Source organism: Spea bombifrons, chromosome 3, assembly GCF_027358695.1.
Source record: "Spea bombifrons isolate aSpeBom1 chromosome 3, aSpeBom1.2.pri, whole genome shotgun sequence".
Classification (NCBI taxonomy): domain Eukaryota; kingdom Metazoa; phylum Chordata; class Amphibia; order Anura; family Pelobatidae; genus Spea; species Spea bombifrons.
The window spans coordinates 26,617,374-26,638,297 of NC_071089.1; the positions used below are offsets into that span (position 1 = coordinate 26,617,374).

Consider the following 20,924-nt stretch of genomic DNA (forward strand, 5'->3'; position numbering starts at 1 on the left):
CATGCCTCTTTCCAGAGGTGAAAGAGTTTATGACAGTAGCTGAGAAGGATGTTGGCCATTTCCCAGGTTGAAAACATGAAACGTGCAAGCCAAGATTAGGCGGGGAATATAAACCATCCCTGTTTGGCTGCTTTTTTCCAGCCCCATGTGTCTTAGTTATCTTATTTTGTACACATCGGTAGAGTCCTATTTTAAGTTAACTTAAATGAATTGGATGTTATCCTTGATTTGTTTGAAATAAACATAATTAAATAAAATTCTAAAGAAAGCTCACTAGTAAATAGCTAATAAAGGTTAAAATATAGAGGATAAACCTCCCACCATAATTTCCCCCCCATCAACAATCTTTCATAGAATAGAATAAAAACAAAAAATATAAGGTTTCCTTAATGCCCTTCCCATCATTTTCCTGAAATAATAATAAAATAATACCTACTTAATGCCTCCCACTATCTTCATGGCCCCTGTATTGACCCCATGACCAAAAGCCCCATCAATCTGAAGCAGGCCTTATAATAACATATTTGTGGATGACAGGCCCCTGTGAAAAAAATAAAATGGGGTGAATCATGGGCAGGAATTTGACAGGCAGTGGTCCCACCCAAAGATCACCAGACCACCCAACGTGTATCCAGACCAATCCTGCAGGGACATTATCGCATTGTGGTCTACAAACCTCCAAGAGAGAGGGACGGTTAATTTTAATGTATCAAAAAGATTAAAACACTTTTAATTATTATTATTTATTGTTTATATGGCACCATCATATTCTGCAACGCTGTACAGTGGGTAAACAGGACATAAGGAGTGGTATATAGCATAACAACATATATAATATAACATAGCAAGAGGTGAGGAGGGACCTGCTCAAACGAGCCGTTAATATATTTTTATTCTACCCAGCAATAAAAACAGCTGTTAGCGATGAGCGCCTATAGAATAACATATGATGCTGCAATTTATATTTGACACCTTTTAATAGGTTTCAAAAATTGTAACTTGTAAGCCTGCAAATGACATATCACATTCTCAACTAAAGTAATATGTAGCAGTGTAAAGAATTCTCCATTTTATTTAAAAAATCATTTTGTAATACCTGTTAAATATTTTTTTAAGAATCTCCCTTACCCAGAATCCCCTTGAATGGACAGCATTATGTATACAATTAGGCAAGGTTAATTGAACCATCAGCTGGACTAATTCTGTTTATTATGCTCCCAATTACCCGGGTTTCCACAATAATTGCATGTTTTAATGGCGTGCACACTCATGTAAATTGATTAATTATGAAACTTTTAAAATCCAATGGGATTTTTTTCAGATTAACATTTGTTTTTGTCGTTTTATCATTAGCGCATTCTAGCCTTGGATCCCATTTGTGGTTTTTAGGTCATGCAACACTGAATATTATAAAACACATGCATAAAACTAACCTCCTGGATTAAAAAAAAATGATTTTACTCGATTGAATAAATATTGCCCGATAGTTATCTCTTATATGGAATCGCAAACTGAAATATTGTATGACACACAATAGCTAATTCATATTTTGTAATTATTGTTCTGATGACAGCTTATTTTATAAAGCTCCAAAAGCAGCATGACATGAAATATTAGTAAATATATGGCAGCTGTATTTGTGCTACAGTTACAGTATATTTACTTTACTGAGAGAGTGGTTGATAGGTGGAGCAGAATCCCGGTAAAACTGTTAGAGGTTAATACAGTAAGGAAGCTAAAACTTGCATGGGGTGGGCATTTGGCAAATAGATGGCAGAAAAGATGGGCCGAATGTATTTCTACATTTGAGCAGGGCCCTCCTCGCCTGTTGTTTATTTATGTTTATTTAATGTACTAATTGTTGTGCCCCATTGTACAGCGATGTATAAAACAATAACTAATAATAATATATATTATTTACCATTTGGTTGTTCCTTCCCCTCGTTGCTCTGAAAATAAATTTGAAATATCTATATCATCATTTGAGCATCTCTGTGGGGAACATTTTCTACTTGCAGGCCCAACATGGTAAATGATCTAATTATGAAGATATTTATGACCTAAACTATTAGAGCTTAGTGAATCAGAATTATATCTCTGGAGAGCTGGGTATATTTTTTTTTTGCATAGGACATATCAATCTTAAATACAAGCATTAAAATGGATGAATAATTAATTAGGCGAATCAGTATGACTTCACACACAGTGGTTATATTCTCAAAATTGCTACTTTTTCCTATAATATAGAACCAAAGGAAAATACATTTTTAAAGCAGCTGCATAATCAAAACATTGGGGTTTATGGATAAAATTGATTTTGTTTAAATTATGATCATGTAATACAATCAGCAGGACTATTCAATTGGTCGGTATTGTCATGGCGATAAGACCATTTTTTTTTTAACATTGTGCCAGAATCACTATGTTTCCAACCCCGCAACTTGCCCTCCACCTCAGATAACTAAAGATGGTTTAGTACATACTTTATGCCTGACTGGTCAGTCTAGAGCAGGGGTGGGCAATTAATTTTCCCATGGGGCCACATGAGAAATTGGAATGGTTTTAGAGGGCCAGACCTCTACAAACTACAAACTCCGAAGCCTTGTCCATTTTGTTAACTTATGTGCTGTTTAATAAAGTTATTCAAGCCTACGTCATTGGTAGAGGTGCTTGAATAAGTAAGGCCTGAATAACTATTAGCACAGCACAGAAGTGAACAAAATGAACAAGGCTTCGGAGTGCATACCGTATTTTTCGCTCTATAAGACGCACCTGCTGATAAGACGCACCTAGATTTTAGAGGAGAAAGAAAAGGAAAAAATATTTTGAGCTAAAAAATGGGCTAAAATATTTATTACAATAACTGAATAAGCTATGAACACAGTAAGACACACGCAGTAAGACACACACAGACACAGTAAGACACACACAGACACAGTAAGACACACACAGACACAGTGAGACACACACAGACACAGTAAGACACACACAGACACAGTAAGACACACACAGACACAGTGAGACACACACAGACACAGTAAGACACACACAGACACAGTGAGACACACACAGACACAGTAAGACACACACAGACACAGCAAGACACACACAGACACAGTGAGACACACACAGACACAGTAAGACACACACAGACACAGTAAGACACACACAGACACAGTGAGACACACACAGACACAGTAAGATACACACACACACAGTAAGACACACACACACAAACACAGTAAGACACACACACACAGTAAGACCTCCCTCCCTAACCCCCCTTCTCAGTATCTCCCCTCTAACTCCCTAACCCCCCCTTCTCAGTATCTCCCCTCTAACTCCCTAACCCCCCCTTCTCAGGATCTCCCCCCCCCGCCCCGGTCACTTACCTTAAACTCCTGTGTTGGAAGCGTGAGGCGTTTGTCTCGGGTGCCGGCGCTTCACTGCTGATCGCCGGCGTCTGACGTCATATGCCGGCGCCCAGCGTAAAGCGCCGGCACCCGAGACAAACGCTTCCAACACAGGAGTTTAAGGTAAGTGACCGGGGCGGGGGGGGACACCGGACTCATTGGTGAGTCACCAGGACACTCTTTGCGGGCCGGTCCGAGCTATTCAGCGGGCCGGATGTGGCCCGCGGGCCGTGCTTTGCCCAGGTCTGGTCTAGAGGAATACTTTGTCCAATTATTCCGGTTTTTAGAGTCCCAATAAGTTCTTATAGAAATAACAGGTCTTTTTGTCCCTTGTTATTCAGTAATGGCCATACAGGATGTCAGTAATGGGCGGTATGCAAGTCTCTATTAATGGAAAAGTATCCGCCATGACTGGATTCTTACTGGGGTTATTTAAAAGTGATTTATTTGATGTTTGGTCAATTGCAATGTGGGTCGCTATATCCAGGGTAGGGCTGGCTGTCTACGGTCTGGGGAGCAAGTCTAGTCAAGTGGCCCATTGTGCCACTGAATCAGCCCACCATCCATGCCCATCTTTTCTTGATTTTCTAACACATGTTGATGTAATGTGATGAGATTGGGAGTACGTCAGTACACTAAAAAAAAGTCATCATACACAGGATGCCTGAAGCCACAATTTAACACAACTAATCCTTTTTAATAAAATGTGCAGATTGAAATAGATTAAATAACACAAAACCTTCACTTTTCTGCTCACTGATTTCTGGGCCTAGAAAATGTTGTCCTTTAACGTGACTATAGTTCAATTTATTCCTACAGAAAGTAAAGTGCCAGGACAGGCTCTGCCACACCGACACCCAAACATACACACCAGTACAGGCTCTGCCACACCAACACCCAAACACACACACACCAGGACAGGCTCTTCCAAACCAACACCCAAACACACACACCAGGACAGTCTCTGCCACACCGACAACCAAACACACACACGCACCAGGACAGGCTCTGCCACACCAGCAGCCAAACACATACACACCAGGACAGGCTCTGCCACACCGACACCCGAACACACACCAGAACAGGCTTTACCACCGGGGAAAGCAGGAACGGAACAGAGTCATGTGACGTGATGTAAAGTCACATGACTCCGCTGGTTACCTGCTTGTCGCTGTAAGTGGAAGTGATCACAGGGGTTGCGACCCCTGCAATCACGGTTAATGCGGGTTTAATTCGGGTTTAATTCTCCCGGATTAAAGACGGCCATGGTGGTCGTGCGGCCGCATCGGCGACTCGTCGGCCATTTTATTAACATTTAGGGCGGCCTGGGGGGCAGTTGACCCAGCCCCTGGTTATATCAATGCCGCCTTGTCAGACAAGGCCCCAGTAGGACTGTTGTACAGCCCCTGTGAGTGCACATTTATCCATCCTACCACAGCTATTTGCTTAATTTGCAATTGATGGAAATCTAGTCATGAATTAATGAACTAAACTGTAAATCCAGTTTACATAATAAAACCATTGTAATTTATGAGAGCAATCATCAGAATTGCAAAAAGTCTAAAACTGGAATAAAAAATTGGTTATGTTTTTACTGGAGGAAATGTGCTTGGAACATTTTTTTTCCTTAAAAGCAAAGAACAGTGTTAATTACAGAATATACAGTATATATATATATATATATATATATATATATATATATATATATAATCTATATAATATGTGTGTGTGTGTGTGTGTGTGCTAAGCTCCCTTTGATGTAGTTTCAGGGATTTCAACTTTAGATAACATTACCCATTATGTTTTTATGTTGGATTGAGGATTATATGATCTGAATTTGTTTCTTGTTTTATTTAATAACCCTTCAGTAGCCGCCAATCACTTATAAAATAATATGAACATAACAATATCTTTTGGGTAGCAGGATAGATTAAACTAACACACCATTATCAAGGAGAATATTTATATTTGGCCACTGAAGGAACTTAAGCAAAAAAAGGTTAGCTGATCATCATCATAGGAGACTTAGTTCATTAGTTCATAACATCCATAACATTAAATATGACTCCTTCTTTTGAATTAACCTTTCGCCATACCCAGGCCTTGCTATGTCTGATTTCATTAAAACCTGGATTGTTTCATGGCAATTATTATTAATGTACGCGTTAATATTGAAATGTTCTTTCAGCAATGGAAAATTCCTTAATATATGTTTATGCACAACAACCCATGGGCCTAGTCCAGTTTAATTTTCCATACACTGCCCCACTAATTTTGCCTTTTCTTTCAAGGAAACACCTAAAGAAGATTACTCATTTTCCTTGAGTAATCTTTCCATTGTAATTAGTTAAACATTTAACCACAGTCTTGTTCCGTGCCAAACAAGCAGCTGACTACCTTGTGTATTGGCATAGAAGGAATCCAGATAAATGAATCTTAGCTATCCTTCCCATGTGAATCTGTAATTGGGGGGTGAAGCAACAGTAAAGACCTTCATAGTATATTCTCTATTTAAACACAGGCTCCGGGACATATTTCTTATCATATTAAAAAGTTTTCAAAAAGTTTGTCGCGTGGTGTATTTTCGTAACAGAAGAATAAAGAGGCTTTACATATTTAAGAGCCCTAAGTAAAAGCACTGGAGGGATGAGGCATCTGTAACACAAGGGCTAGGCCTAATTTTTACTCAACCTAAAAATCCTATACGTACATTTAACTTAAAAATAGACAGTACAGTAATGTAGCATTATAATAAATCCATGTTTGCTTACATAGGTATCATCTCTGTTTTACCAAAGCAGCGCCATAGATCATGGCGCCACCCATGGCTGCGAGATTATCTGTAACGCTAAAGGGCGTAAGTGTAGGCCTTTGAAGATATTGAGTCAGTTATGGGAGATTTTGCTTACTGGTATCTAAAATGGACTGCAAGTTGCATTTGAGTTCATCAGATCTACCCATGATCCTAGGATCTTTTTAGGATTCTTTAACAGGAAGTCCGAAGGCAAAAAAAATGGTCATTGTGCGACACTGTGTGTTTTTCTGCCCATTCCACCCCATTAACAAATAATCTGCTAAATGGAGATATAATTGTTTTCTTAAAATTAAGGAAATATTTCGTAGAATTCTCGGTAACCATTAGCTTAATGGTGAGAGTTACATCATCAGTAAAACCACAAACCTGGTTTAAGTCACAAAAGCCCATAAAAATGGTGACAAGTCATTATAAGCAAATTTGTTTATGTATAGCAGAGCTTCGGACAAAATACTTCCACAACTATACTTTTTGTGTGACAGATTCCAAATGGCTTTAATTTATGGCTGGTTTTCAACCACATGCAGCCATCATAAACATTTATATTCGTGATTGCTGCCATTACGTGGGATATTTGCCTACCCCAGTTTTCCGTTGTTGTAATGGAAGGAATCTATTTCCATTCAAACACTGATTGAAAACCTATTAAAATAAATGCATGCAACCTAATTTCAGCAGAATAAAATATTCTTAAATAATGTGGTTAAACAGTTTGAACCTCATTCTGAAACCATTTAAGTAAGTGGAAAGTGGCATCCTGTTCCCCATAGTATTTTTTTTCCAAGTATCTTAGCCAGTATTTTAACTTTAAGTTCATCCTTTAGAAAATGCTGAGCAACTATATGTAAGTTTGATGGAAACAAACTAAAATAAATGCCATGTTTATGAGATTATATCAGATACTAGAAATTGACACCATTGAACCCATCTTGTCTGTCCATTTTTCCTTCTGAAAAACCTAAAACGTTAATCAGGCCTTGGTCTCATCTTAGATTTGGGACAGCCATATGTCTATCCCATGTATGTTTAAAGCCTCCGCCACTTCTGGGAGGCTGTATCACTCACTTAGTAAAGTAAAACCTTTTTACATTACATCTATGTCTCTTAGCCTCTAGTTTCAGATTATGAAATATGATTGTTCTAACAGTTCTCCTGCTTTGAAATAAACTTCCATTCTCTATTCCCTTTATGTATTTAAATGTTTCTCCAAGATATACATTTTGAGATTCCTGATATGAGTCTTTCCTGATAATGTTTAGCCTACAAGCCATTTACCACATACCATGCTCTCAAAAAAAACAAAACAATGATAAGACCTATGGACAGGTCATAGGGAGAGTATGAGTAGACATGTGGGAGTGGGCTGATTCCCTAAAGCTCCACACCTAAAAAAGTGGTGGTGATGTAGGTGTAGTAAGTTATCTGGCCATATTTGTAAAGCAGGAGCTAAAAACACAGGTAGGTGACGGATCAGGTAGTAGGGTTTTCTCATGTTCATGCATACTTTGGTGTTAGGAAGTAGGACACCTGAGGGATGACAAGGAAACAACTCTAAGTCTGCTCACAAATAGGCAGCCACAACATCAATCAATGAAGGCATTTTTCAAACAACTTACAAAAATACCGCTCTAGCTTTTTTAACCCCTTAAGGACAATGGGCGGTCCCTAAACCCATTGAAAACAATGCATTTTGAGCCCGTACATGTACGGGCTTTGTCATTAGGGGTTAAAGCAGATCATGCCTGAAGAATACATTTACATCCCGTTACCAACGTAATTTGGGACCAGAGTCTAGGTATGCTCGGTTGAATGATGAAGAATGATTGAAACATCAGTTATTTTTTGTTATCACATACTGTCTAACTTTGTAGTTTTGCACAAATTGTTACTGAACAGATAAAAAGCCTCCACAGGAAAATATCTATATTTAATTTACCAGATCCCTACTTTACATGGGTGTAAATTGCAGTAAAGTCTTGTAGGTAACCTCCTCATTGTTTACCTTATCTTTAATTTACATTATATTAAGACATATATTTACTCACGCTGTGTGTCTACTCTGTGCCTTAATGTTACAAGGACCACATTTAGGGTTCTCCGTAGACATATAGCATAGACAACTTGTATGCTATAAATGGCTTCGTGTGTGGTCTGGCCTCTCAGTCTTAAAATATATTGATAATGGTAAGGGTTTTCGCCGTCTTAACGGTACTGATCGACCTACTGAATTTAACACTTTCATAACTAAATGCAGCATTAAATCTTCCAAAAATGTATGTGCTGATTTTATATGATTAAACTTTCAGGTGAAAGAAAACAATGGCATAACTACTCAATGCTGTATTTACCATTGCCGCCCTCCTCCACGGCCGCCATTCCGTCGGAATATGATGTCATATCCCGGTGCACTGTCTCTTAATGGAGTCTATTTAGGATGACCCATTCAGCAGTAGTACACTAGGGGGGCCAGATCACTAAAGAGGATAACTGGCGCCCGGTTTTGCTGCAGGGAAACTCCTGTCCCCCTGGTCGGCCTAGGCCAGGATATGTCACCGCATTTACTAAATATAATTTGTATACTATGGAGTACAACGTTAACGTTTGTCTACGTGGACCAGCACCTTTAATAATCACAATTATAGCTGAAAAGTTATTTAAGGTAGAAGCATGTATTACGTTTAAGCAAAATACCACGTTTATTTTAAGATATAATTAAATACTTCATGGGATACTTCTAGGTGCAAATAATGTCCAGAGACAGAAGTCTCGATCAGGGACCTGTCTTTGGTTGAGAGGGATCGCTTACCTCCTTACACTATGGACCATCTTAAATCTGGCAGCACAGGGGTATATAGTTTCAGCTTGAGAACCGGTTAAGCTGTAGAGGACTGCCTTGCACGCTGTGTTACAAAGATGGATGGCAAGCCAGGGAATCAATCAGATTCTGTCATATTATGCAGCATAGTAAGATGCATAGAGAAATCCAATTACTGCTTCTAGCCTGTCCCTACCAAGTCTACTAACATAAACTGCAGCTGTTCTTTATATAAAAAAAAACAGAATTTTAACACTCTTGGAAATGCTTGGTTTTGTATTATTTCAGAGCAAAACCATCCATTAAAGGTGCTGTTCCACTTAAAAAAAAATACAACATTAAATGCATTATTAAGCAATCTGTCGTCTAATTCTCTCCTCTGAAGATCTAATCACATACAAACCAGACGTTTGAAAGAGGTTTTTCAGCACACATGCACAACCAGGCATCCAAATACGATCACTCCCATGATTTAAGCCGATATCGGTCTTTATACTCAGTATGGGATCTGTCTGTCACTTTAGCTGCATCAAAAAAGGCTGATTCGTTTGCAGTGATTTTTAAATTAGCCCTGTGAAGTTAACAGGGAGATTATTAATACACAATGTTCACAAAAAGTGAGAATTTCACTTTAAAATGTATTTATTATATGGAAACAAATTTATACTTTCTAAAATAATGTATCTAATACACTTGTGCCTTTGTTTTTGTACGAACGTTGTGTGTTTGTTCAAATCAACTAAAACAAGGGTGATCTCTGACGTAATTGACAAAAAATTAATTTCAAAAGTGCAGAAAGTTCATTTGGATTCATAGCCAGGTGTAGCCCCCATTACAAGCCGTTTTGGCGCTCGTTGATGCGGTAAAGTGGGAGGGACTGTGTGTGGGAGGGTACATATCAATGACTGATAGGTAGAGGTAGACAAAAAAAAATGGGGGGTGGTCTAATTGATAGAAATGTCTATGATTGATGGGTCCAACAACCTGTGGGAGTTTTTCCTTACTTTTTTTCACTCTGGCCAATCAGCATTTACACTGGGAGGGGACAAGCTTTAGATATATAAGTGTGCTGACGCCATTTGACCTTGTCAGTAGCAGCAGTTACATACTGATGGGTGTTGGAACGTGAGACAGTGACAGTTAACTTAGCAGAGGCTGAGATTGATGCTCATTACTCATATACAATACAGCAAGTTAATTAATAGTTTATTTTAGTGCAGAAAATGTACTGTAGTGTATTACAGGGACTGCAGCGGACATTTTTCCCCCTGTTCCTGATAGAGTTTAGTTTATTAAGACAGTTGGCCATTTATTTTTTAATTTCTATAATGAAAGGAGAGTCCAGAGCTGTAGCTAGCTATTTTTGCGCCTGAGAGAAAAATTGGGAATTGTGCCCCCCAGCAATTTTTTACAGAGGATATGTTATTAACACTGCCCTTACACACTGCATTTACACACACCTGCCCATAAACACACACATACACTGCCCTTACACATGACTGCCCATACACACTGCCTTTACACACACCTGCCCATACACACACATATACACATACACACACCAGCTTACAAACACACATATAAACACATACACTGCCCTTACACCCCTTTCTCCTCATCTCTTACCTTTCTCATCCTCCGTCCTGTCGTGGGAGTGCAAGGTCTATCATTTCAGACCTCTGCTTTAGTGCTTCCTAATCACTATGCGCATAGTGATTAGGAAGTACGGAAGCCGAGGTCTGCTTCCCGCTCCCTAATGTTGGGCCGGTTAGGGGAGATCACAATCCTGCAGTCCTGTAGGCTGCAGCTGCTGATCAGGCGGCTGTGCCCCCCCCTCGTAGCTGCGCCCGAGGCGAGTGCCTCTCTTGCCTCACCCTTCCTACGGTCCTGGTCCCAAAGGTGTCAGGGACCTCCTCCTTTGGGAAAAAGACCTCCAAATTTCATCCGAAACAAACGGTTGGAAAACAAAATTTGCTGCTTGACAAACAAATGGGCCAAAACGTCAGAAGCTATTTCGCTCGCCGTGCACATGTCTAGTATCCAAGCAACAAGTTATTTGATACTCATCACTCAGGCAATCAAATATATATAGGCAGGCATAAACAGTGCAAAGATGTAATACATTATGTGAATAAACCTAAGTAAGGGATCACATCCAGGGTCGCCATCGCCACCAGTATCTTATCGGTCACAGGCCCCCTCCGTCAGCTACCTAGGGCTGGGCCCATACAACCTATCATTTGGGTCTTGGCTTTTAACAACCTTGAGCACATTACACAGATAATGCACAGGTCTCTTCTAGGATAAAAGGGATAAGTTAACTCTGGTCACAAAACCTTAAGCCACATAACTAGTGAGCTGTGAAACCTAAAGTCTAAATGCCCAGATTGCTTTGTACCAACTGACACCAGCAACAGTGCAGTCTGAGTTTTATTGCTATTATGCAATTATTTTACGTCTCCAAGCAAATCTCTCTATATATTCAAACTTTATGGCTCTTGCAAACAATAAACAAGTAGAATTATTTGCTGCTCAACCACTTTTATTGTTTTTTTCCAACCAATTAACACTGATAGGGTTTTGCCAAATATTTCAGAACTTTGTCTTGTTCAATTATTAACTCTTGCCAAATCACTGCCTTGTTTATATATTCCAGTTGAGTAAGTGGTAAGAGGATCTGAACTGCTCAACTGTAACTCTTCAATGCCAAAAGCTAGAGACACATATTTATACTGTATAATTGCAACTAAAAGGGTATTGAGAAAAAAAATAAAAAATTTCTGCAAATCTTGTTATAAATCTATATTTTCTTACATGTTTATAAACTTTCAGAGGCATTATGCATATAAATTTACCAAAAGTATTTTTCTCCCATTCATTCAGGCCTTAATTTTGGATTTCTCACAAAAAAATGTGGAAAGTCCGAAACCACTAATACAGCTGTATACAAACCTTCAAGTATAGTTGGTTAAGTGGTCGAGCCCAGTACCTGGCTCATTCTAACTGGATCTTGGATCATGAACAGAGCAGATATGGCTCTAACTCCACTTCTTGGATGGCATTTTCCTTCAGTTGCGGGCATGTAAATTCCCTAAGACATTGGTTTTCACCTCCAGCCATACTTGTGCCACGCAAAGGCCTGCTTGTCCAAATCTGTATCTGTCAATTAAACACTGGTCAAGGTCATATGACAATAAAGGTACTGTCATCTAATGTGTGCAGTATAAATATATGGCCTAAAAAATAAAAACAATCGCAAGCAAATGGATCAAGAATAAAGCTATGAATGTATGTGACACCACTTACCAGCACAACTCTAGAAGGAAGATCTATAGTGCTGCTGAATACCATAAATGCAGAACAACATATTATACAGAGCCAACACATTAACTACTTTCTTATATATATATATAATGCATTTTTAATAAAAATAATAATGCATTTTGTTCTGTTTTCAATCAGTCACATTTTATTTATAATCATTATTTGTAATGATTTTGCGATATGATTATTAATTGCCTTTCATAAACATGTATCCTCTGTCTTCAGACAGCTATATTAGACTAGCTTTACATCATAGGAGCTGTGGTCCATCTACAGCTGACATATTTTCCATATAGTATGAAATGCATGTTTTAAATGTAGCTATACGATAGTTAGTTGTGTCTAGCGTTCCAAGATAATGCTACAATGTGACAACATTTATGGTTCGATGGTAAATACCAGAGCGAGTTGCTTAAGTCTGGTTAGTGACCTGTTTGTTTCTACTGCTCCTGGACACAAGCCCAGTTTGACCGTGGGAAATCCATCTCTCTCCCTACAGGACTAGGATTCACTTTGCCTGAAAAAAAGTTGTAAGAATAGATAATAATGAATGATTCTGAATTCTGAATGATTTCTCTATCAATAAAAGTAAAAGTACATATTACCAATAATAATATTTTTAAGGTGGAGGAAAATTATTATTATAATTATTATTATTTTTCATTATATTCATTTTTATTATGATATTGAATCGTCCTGTCTCTTCCATATTAAAGGGCAATGTCAGCCTCCCACCAATGTTTGTCCACTAGTATCTGAGCCTAGAGCTAAAATATTTTTTTTTTAATAAATGGAAAAAGGAAAGGCTGCGAAGAGGACAGCTACCCTCTGAACAGCTTTGATTTGTGGCCAATGCCAGACATTCTTTTGATTTTTTTCTTGTGTGTTTTAATTGGATTTTATTATGTAGCCATCAAGATGTCTAGACTAACCAGGACTTTATGCATCGTTTACACCATTACTAAATCAGGGCTGGATAATGCACACTGGGCATGCTTATATATATATATATATATATATATATATATATATATATATATATATATATATATATATATATATATATAGATATAGATATCAGCCTTCACTTGATGGAGTGGAGAGGTAAGGTTATCTACCAAATCTCATCTATATATCAGTAAAGGCAACCTGATGATATGAAAGTTCTAGTTCTGTGAATGAATGTGGGGTCTGCATCAACCATGGGACCACCAGGGGCTATGTAAAGAAAAATTAGAAGTGTTGTGTTGTACCATGGAAATCAATGGGAAAAATTAATAGGGATTATATTTTATTACACAAAATAAAAAGCTAGTCTTGCAATTATTTAAAGCTAAATTCAGCTTGGTAATATGGAAACTTTCACAACATTTAATACTTTTTTTCCATTGTCATCAGTCTGCAAATAAGGTAACATTCCTCATGTGACACGAGAGGCACAAAGGATTAATGAGTGATTACGTGCAATAAGAATTACTACCTGTACTAAATTTATAAATGGAATGAATACTATAATTTTCCCTAATTGACATAAATCATCTGTACATACCTTATTATGCAACTATTCTGCGTATATGACCTCATACTTCTGCTGACACTCCCTCGTTTATCACACACCTCTGGGCGAAGCATGGACCTCCCCAATGTCACAGTAGCCAACCCAAAAATACATTAACCCTGTTTTGTCAACTACTCAAGTTTAATTAATACAGTCAGCCACCTCTGAATATATATTGTTTATTGCTACTGCAAAACAAAATTTGATTAGAATGACTTTATAAAAATGTGTGCCTCTAATGCTAGCACCACTTTCCTACTGTGCTTTTGCCTACATAAAAATGTATTATGGATGATTAATCACGTATAAAACACTCTATTGGTTAACTTGTTTTATTTCTATGTTGTTTCCCAGCCAATCACTTCTCAGCCGGCGAATAAGTCTTATACCGGTAATTTTGAATAAATAATAGACCATACCTATGGTAAATTTTATAGCTAATAGTAATAAATTTAGTAAAGAAATTGTTGACTGACAGTGTGAATATCCGTTTTTTTTTTCTTTTTTAATGTAGAACATTTCCTGCAATTCATAGTCATATTTATACATAGATGTCCTTAACATTTACATGTATTATATTTGTTTTAAGGCAGAAGATAACTCAATAAAGTATCTCAGATATTATAACTGTTACATGTATCACTGTTACACATATATATTTTCTCAGCTGATTAATAATGTTTAGGGATCTCTGCCTGTAGACACAAGAATCTGAACATTTTTTGGGGCAGCTAACAACCCGGATAAAGGTCCAGTTCTCAGGGCCGTCCTGGTCCAATAAGGCCATCACACAAGTATATAATAATGTTCCAAATTCTTATTCGGGCTTATAGGTAGAGAATTCTAATGCAACCTTCAATGGGGTATTGTTTGCATGAAATACCCTTTCTGTGCCTTTGGAGGTAGGTTTGATGTCACAGCTGGAAAATATAAACATGAAGAATCACAAAATGGAACACTTAACATTAAAAAATACAAATAAAATATGATTTTCAGTCTTTCATTTAATTCTGGCTTTATTTCAATTCAGACGTTTGTTCTGTAAATAAATATGAATCTGTTTTATTTTGCTTAACCACAGACAGCAGTTTTAATAACTAGTCACAAGAGGAAAATTAGACGGAAAGTTAGCCAAAAATAAGCAAATAACAATTAAATGGCTGTCATATGAAAAGCATTACAGAGATGTTCTGTAAAAGGGGTCATCCATACCACAGGCGCCTGTCATGGTTTGAACACATTAGCACCGATATTTGACTACTATGTTTTTGTTCACTTCTCAAATACCACCTGGCAAGTAACACACCTTGGCAGACAGGCAAGCCCAATAATTCAACTATCTAAAGAGGGGCACTTATGCTTTAATGGGATGGCTTGGAGATGTGATATACTAATGCTTTTTATGTGACTTTGTGGGATATTTATATAACTGAATAAGGCATTTACACAATGATATCCATAAAGACACTTCATGCTGTTTCCATGTACATTATTGTTACATTTATGCTTGTAGAACACATGTGATATACTCATACCCAGCAAATGGGTCTCCTAGAGAGACATCAGGTGGGGAAGGACAGAGTTAGGGGCCGTAGGGTCCCAAATATTGTACTTAGGCAAAGCTAATATATACTAGAGTTCAAGAGACATGAGACATGTATATCTTGTTTGGTAAACTACAAAAAAGGCCCATTGGACCAGTAGGGACAAAAGCCAAGACTATCGGCCTTGGCCAGATTAGTTAAAATAATGCAACTGGTTGAGATGTAGAGTATTTCTACTATATAAAGCAGAGGAACTATATGAGTTATTATGTTCTTCTTTAATTTGTTATGGCAGCCCAAAAGGAAGACCCTGTGCTCCTTTGGATGGCTACTTGGCTAAAGTCCAGACAGTCTGGTAGTCAAAAGTATAACATGGTGTCCAATGATGCCATATAATGTGATTTCATCCATCAGAGCTTCCCAAATGGTGGAAAATTAACAATAATGGAGGAATAATCATTCAGGTCTCAAAAATAGGATGTAAAGATAGCTGGTTTACATAAGGTGGGTATATATATAGTACATATATAATGTTTATTTTAATCTCAGAACATTATCACATAGCATATCAGACGCTTCCCTACAATGCCTAATAAAAACTTCAGCTCCAGTATTGAGTTCATAATGAGCAAAGCCCCAAGAAATACAAAAAGGTATTTTGTAGGTCATTTTTAACTAGGCCAGAAAAAAAAACACTAAATATTCTGAAGCAATAGCTTTCTTTTACAGAGGTCGTCCTATCAAATGTGACAAATGGATTGATAAATGAGTACTCATCAGGAGACTTATTTTCTAGACACACAGTAAAAGGGACAGACTAAAGGTATTCCCCTGGCCATTGTGTGCAATAATTACAATAATGAAGGACATCATTAAACCCCCTAGACGGTATTCAGAGGAGATGAGACATATTTTCAAACCCACCTGCAATATAATCTGAGTTTACAGAGAGCAAGCCAGTCTCTGATAGGTATGACACCAAGCACACTTCCATTTACACTGACACATAAGCATGGCCCCTTCATGCCGGTATGAGTACTTTATTATATTTTTAATATAGAATATTTGTCTACAAAGGGATAACAGTATCCGATTCTTATTATGATTGTATATGACCACAAGTGGAATATAACCTCATGTTAATAGACTGTTGTTCACCCAGCCACAAATTCACTGGTAACAATGGAAAAAAGGGTGATATTCCATTAAGAAGCACGATTAGGCAAGCATGGTATTTTTAAAATGGTTTCAAGAAAATGATTCTGTCACCTAGTTTATGTTTGCGGCAAAGTTATTATTATTAATATTTATTGTTTTATATAGCGCCATCAGATTCCACATTGCTGTACAAAGGGTAGACGGTACATAACAAGTAATATGTAACATAACAAGAGGACATATATATATATATATATATATATATATATAAAAATATAATAATAAAAAAATAATATCATATATAGACCATAGCATCTATGAGGTATGTGACGTTAGCAAAAGGGTTTAAAACAGTAAGCGTCTTTCTCTTAGTGATTTTATCAGTCTGGCGCCATATGCATCTGTCAGTGAAAATAAATTTGGATTAAGCCTAGGACACGTGATTTATAATGGGCCAAAGGTCAGTTGTCCCACAGCTACTTTGTCAAAGGGTTCTTCCATGCGAAAAACAGACATTCCGGACAAGAATGACAAAAAGAGAAAAGACATGAATTAGAAAAATAAACTGATATATATATACCGTATATATATATAACATATTGGCAGAGGACCCTTTTGATTGTGTTACCCAAATCCCATCAAATGATGCACCAGGGTGCATGATAAGGGACATTTATTTTCCTAGGTAAAATACAATGAGAAATATCCTTCAGTGAATAGTAAAAAAAGACAAATCGAAATTTTGGTCACAGGTTTCTAGGTATTGATTTTCCACTCTGGCATCTGCTTACTGACTGTTCTGTAAGTCAATTCCCCCTCTCCTCCATAAGAACCTATATATATATATATATATATATATATATATATATATATATATATATATATATATATATATATATATATATATATATATAATTATGTGGAGGTCAGTTTACTGTGTGGTGGTCTCTTGGTACAAAATAACATCACAGCCCATAAATAATTGTGAAAATAATGTATTTTTTTAAACATTCACTATTAATACCCAGTAATATTAAAAGTAACTTTGATTATTACTAAAAGACTTACAGGTATAAACCGTATAGGGATACAACAATGTTATTTTGAGTGTTTGATAATTAGGGTCTCTATTTTTCGATGACATGTGTAAAGTACCACCTGCGGTATGTTAAAGGAAAAACTGAGTAATAGATTCCCTATACATTTTGTATGTTACAAGGTAGCACTTTGCATGTGCTGGCGTGCAACATGTGAAAATTAAATATGACCAATGGCCATTGTGGTCATCATACCGGTGGCTGATCCCTGGTTAGTGGGACTGATCTCTGGAGGTCCCTTATGACAGTGACATACTGCTGGTCTGCCTTTGAATTAATGGGGTTATGTATAAGGGCCTATGCTGGTGCAAAGCAGAGCAATCACCATAGCAACAAATGGCATTTTCTTGCTGATTGGTCTATTTTGCAATGCCATATGCTTCTAAATAAGAATAGTTATGCCATTATGTTGATTTTAATTAAGCATCGAAGCCCCCATTTTATCTTCAGAAAGTGCAATGCTCTTTATTTTTGGAAACTATATTTATTTGGCAATAGTCCCTTTAAAGGAAACGGCTGACCTTAAAATATACTTTTTGAATGATTACAAAAACAGCTAATTTCCATCTCCAAGGCAATTATTGGCCACATTGCACAAGATAACTTTGTTTTCTGGAACAGTAAGGATTGTCTAAGTAGTTTACCAGTTACTGGCCATTATAGTGGTTGTTATAACTGCATTGATAAGGATAACAATGTCGTACATGTGTAAGTGTAACAAATGATCTCCATACAGCCACTGTATACACTCATAACCACACTTCTTACAGAAGTCAATGGAGACAAATCTAGTTATGTTAGTGGAACATTTTGTTTATGTGTGGTTATAATAAAGACACATGATTTTCATAATACTCTCTAAAAGGTTTGGGTATCCAACAGTACTAGGACTTTATAATGCTCCATATAATGCTCTACTTACAACATTGAATAGGGTAGGTGAACCGGCATCTTCAATACAGGAGATGAAGGCCAGCATGGTGTGAAGGATAAGGATTTCTGTGTGACGGCACGCATCTCTTTTTTTCCTATTTCTCAAAAATAAGAGAAGTGGTTAAAGAAAAAGACAGGATGAGGCCTGTGTGGTTACTGGAGCTCTTTAGGACTAACCTATTGCTTAAAACTTGTCCTGGAGACCCTTGCTGACTACGTTAATACAAGACCTAGAGTTTTTAGTGACACGGGTGAGCTATATCTCCAGTGTCCCCCTACAGTAGCCACCAGCTTTTTAACATATAAGAGAATGTGGACGTGGCACCCTTTACCAGCTAGGTCTCCTATGTAGCTGCCTGTATCATCTATATGGTACAGGAAGTTTTGGCCTATGTGCTTGCACACGTTGCTGTATGAGTCCTCCAGAAGATAGTTGCTAGGGTCAACAAGATTGTAAGCACGCAAGAGCAGGGCCTTCTTCTCCTTTTGTACCAGTTTGTTATCGTGTGTGACTTTAAACTATTTCACTGATTGTAACAGCCCTACGGAATCTGCTGGCGCTATATAAATAAACGTAATGTCATATAACTTCATTTCAGGTGCGCTTCATTCATGGCACCGCTGTGGTGTTTTCTTTGAAGGAGCTTTTTGGTGTAGTGGATAGAAATGCGCAGCTAAACATGATACACAAACATGCAGCACATAAAAGGTGTTATCTGCGAAATCAAGCAGTAAGAAACGTATTTCGGAAGAAGAAATACATTAGTCCTGAATCACCAGTCTATGGTTTTAAATGGGTTTGAAGTTGTATTTTTCCAACTTTGCAAGCATGCACTTTATATAACTAACCCACCTATTTATTATAAGCGTCCATAAACTGAGCATGACTATAATTTTTAATATAAAATATTAAAACCAAATCGTTTGTGGACCGATGTGTCAGTAGAGTCCTGATTTAACAACAGAATGCAGAACTTTGCAGTCTTAGAGGTAAATGTACCAATACGTTTTGCTTTAACTTGTTTCACTAATTGTAAGCACTACTATGTGCAGCTCTCTTCACAACCTTTTGTTTTTCTAGTGGGCTTGTTTGCTATTGCTTTACATCAGAGAGTTTAGGCCAACAAATCAAATGTACATTATATTTCCCAATTTTCATTCGCTGAAGAGGCCCCTCCTGGAGGTCTCTAAACTTAAAGATCAAACCACCATCACCATCAATCTTGAGATAAATAGTGACAAAGCCCCCAAATTGGGGGTCAATAAAGTCACTTCTCTAGGACCTTCTTTTCAGGGTTCTCCTTGCCCTGAGCTCATAGGGAATTGCCTCCCCATCCCAATGATTTTGAGGCTTGAGCGAGTCCATCTCCTTCACGTCTTGCAGGCTTTATTTGGGTCTTGGATTGACCCAGAGAATGGATCTTCACCCTCCTAGATGATGATGAAAAGGTGCAAACATTTTCGATACTTTAGAACTCTTTAGCTTCTGCCTGTAAGTTAACAAAATCAAATTAGCCTGGTTTTCAAAAGCATGTGTTTTGACGATGGTCTCTCGTGCAATACCTTAAGCCCTCATACTCATACAGTGTCAAATCAAACGTGATTACTCTCCACATCCTATTCCCCACCCAGAAATATGATGCACTACATCAATAACTGAAACATGGCTTATCCCATTGTTTATTATCTGATGTCATGACTCCAATTCTTGCTGTAACCACCAATAAAACGTTTTTGGGTAAAAAGTCTCGGAACGAACCTTCAAAAGCCAGCATGGATTTGCAGTGAGTTGTAAAGTGAAGGCGAAAGTAGGATTGTCCCTTGTGGCGCTACATTTGCTCCATCCCAGGAACCCATCTCCCTGGGGCTCTACAGTCACACACACACATACACATATATATAATATATATAATTTACATATATATTTATTGCTTATCATATATTTTACAGGGACACTCCAGCCATTAATGATAGGTGCGTGGTCCCTTTAAATGTTTATGTGGTCCGTTTTACAAATGCATGGGGTATTCTCACCCCCCAGCTAAATGCCCTGCTTGACCAATGCATTTCCCTGTATGCAATGTCCTCATCTCCGGTCAGCTCCAGCACTGGCTCCGCTGAACACTGTATCCAGGGGTCTGTTAAGACCCCAATACACAAGTCTTCACATTGATTTTAACGGAAGTCAATGCCGCCCCATTAAAGAAGAACGCACCTTTACGTATTTTGCGGAAGGAAAGAGCTCCCATTGAAATCAATGGGAGTGC

General features: G+C 37.7%; 1 protein-coding gene across 1 annotated transcript in view; it reads left to right on the forward strand.

Moving 5' to 3' along the window:
* SLC8A1 (solute carrier family 8 member A1) overlaps nt 1–20,924 on the forward strand; it is a 199,281-nt gene that overhangs the window by 23,900 nt on the left and 154,457 nt on the right. The window lies entirely within an intron of this gene.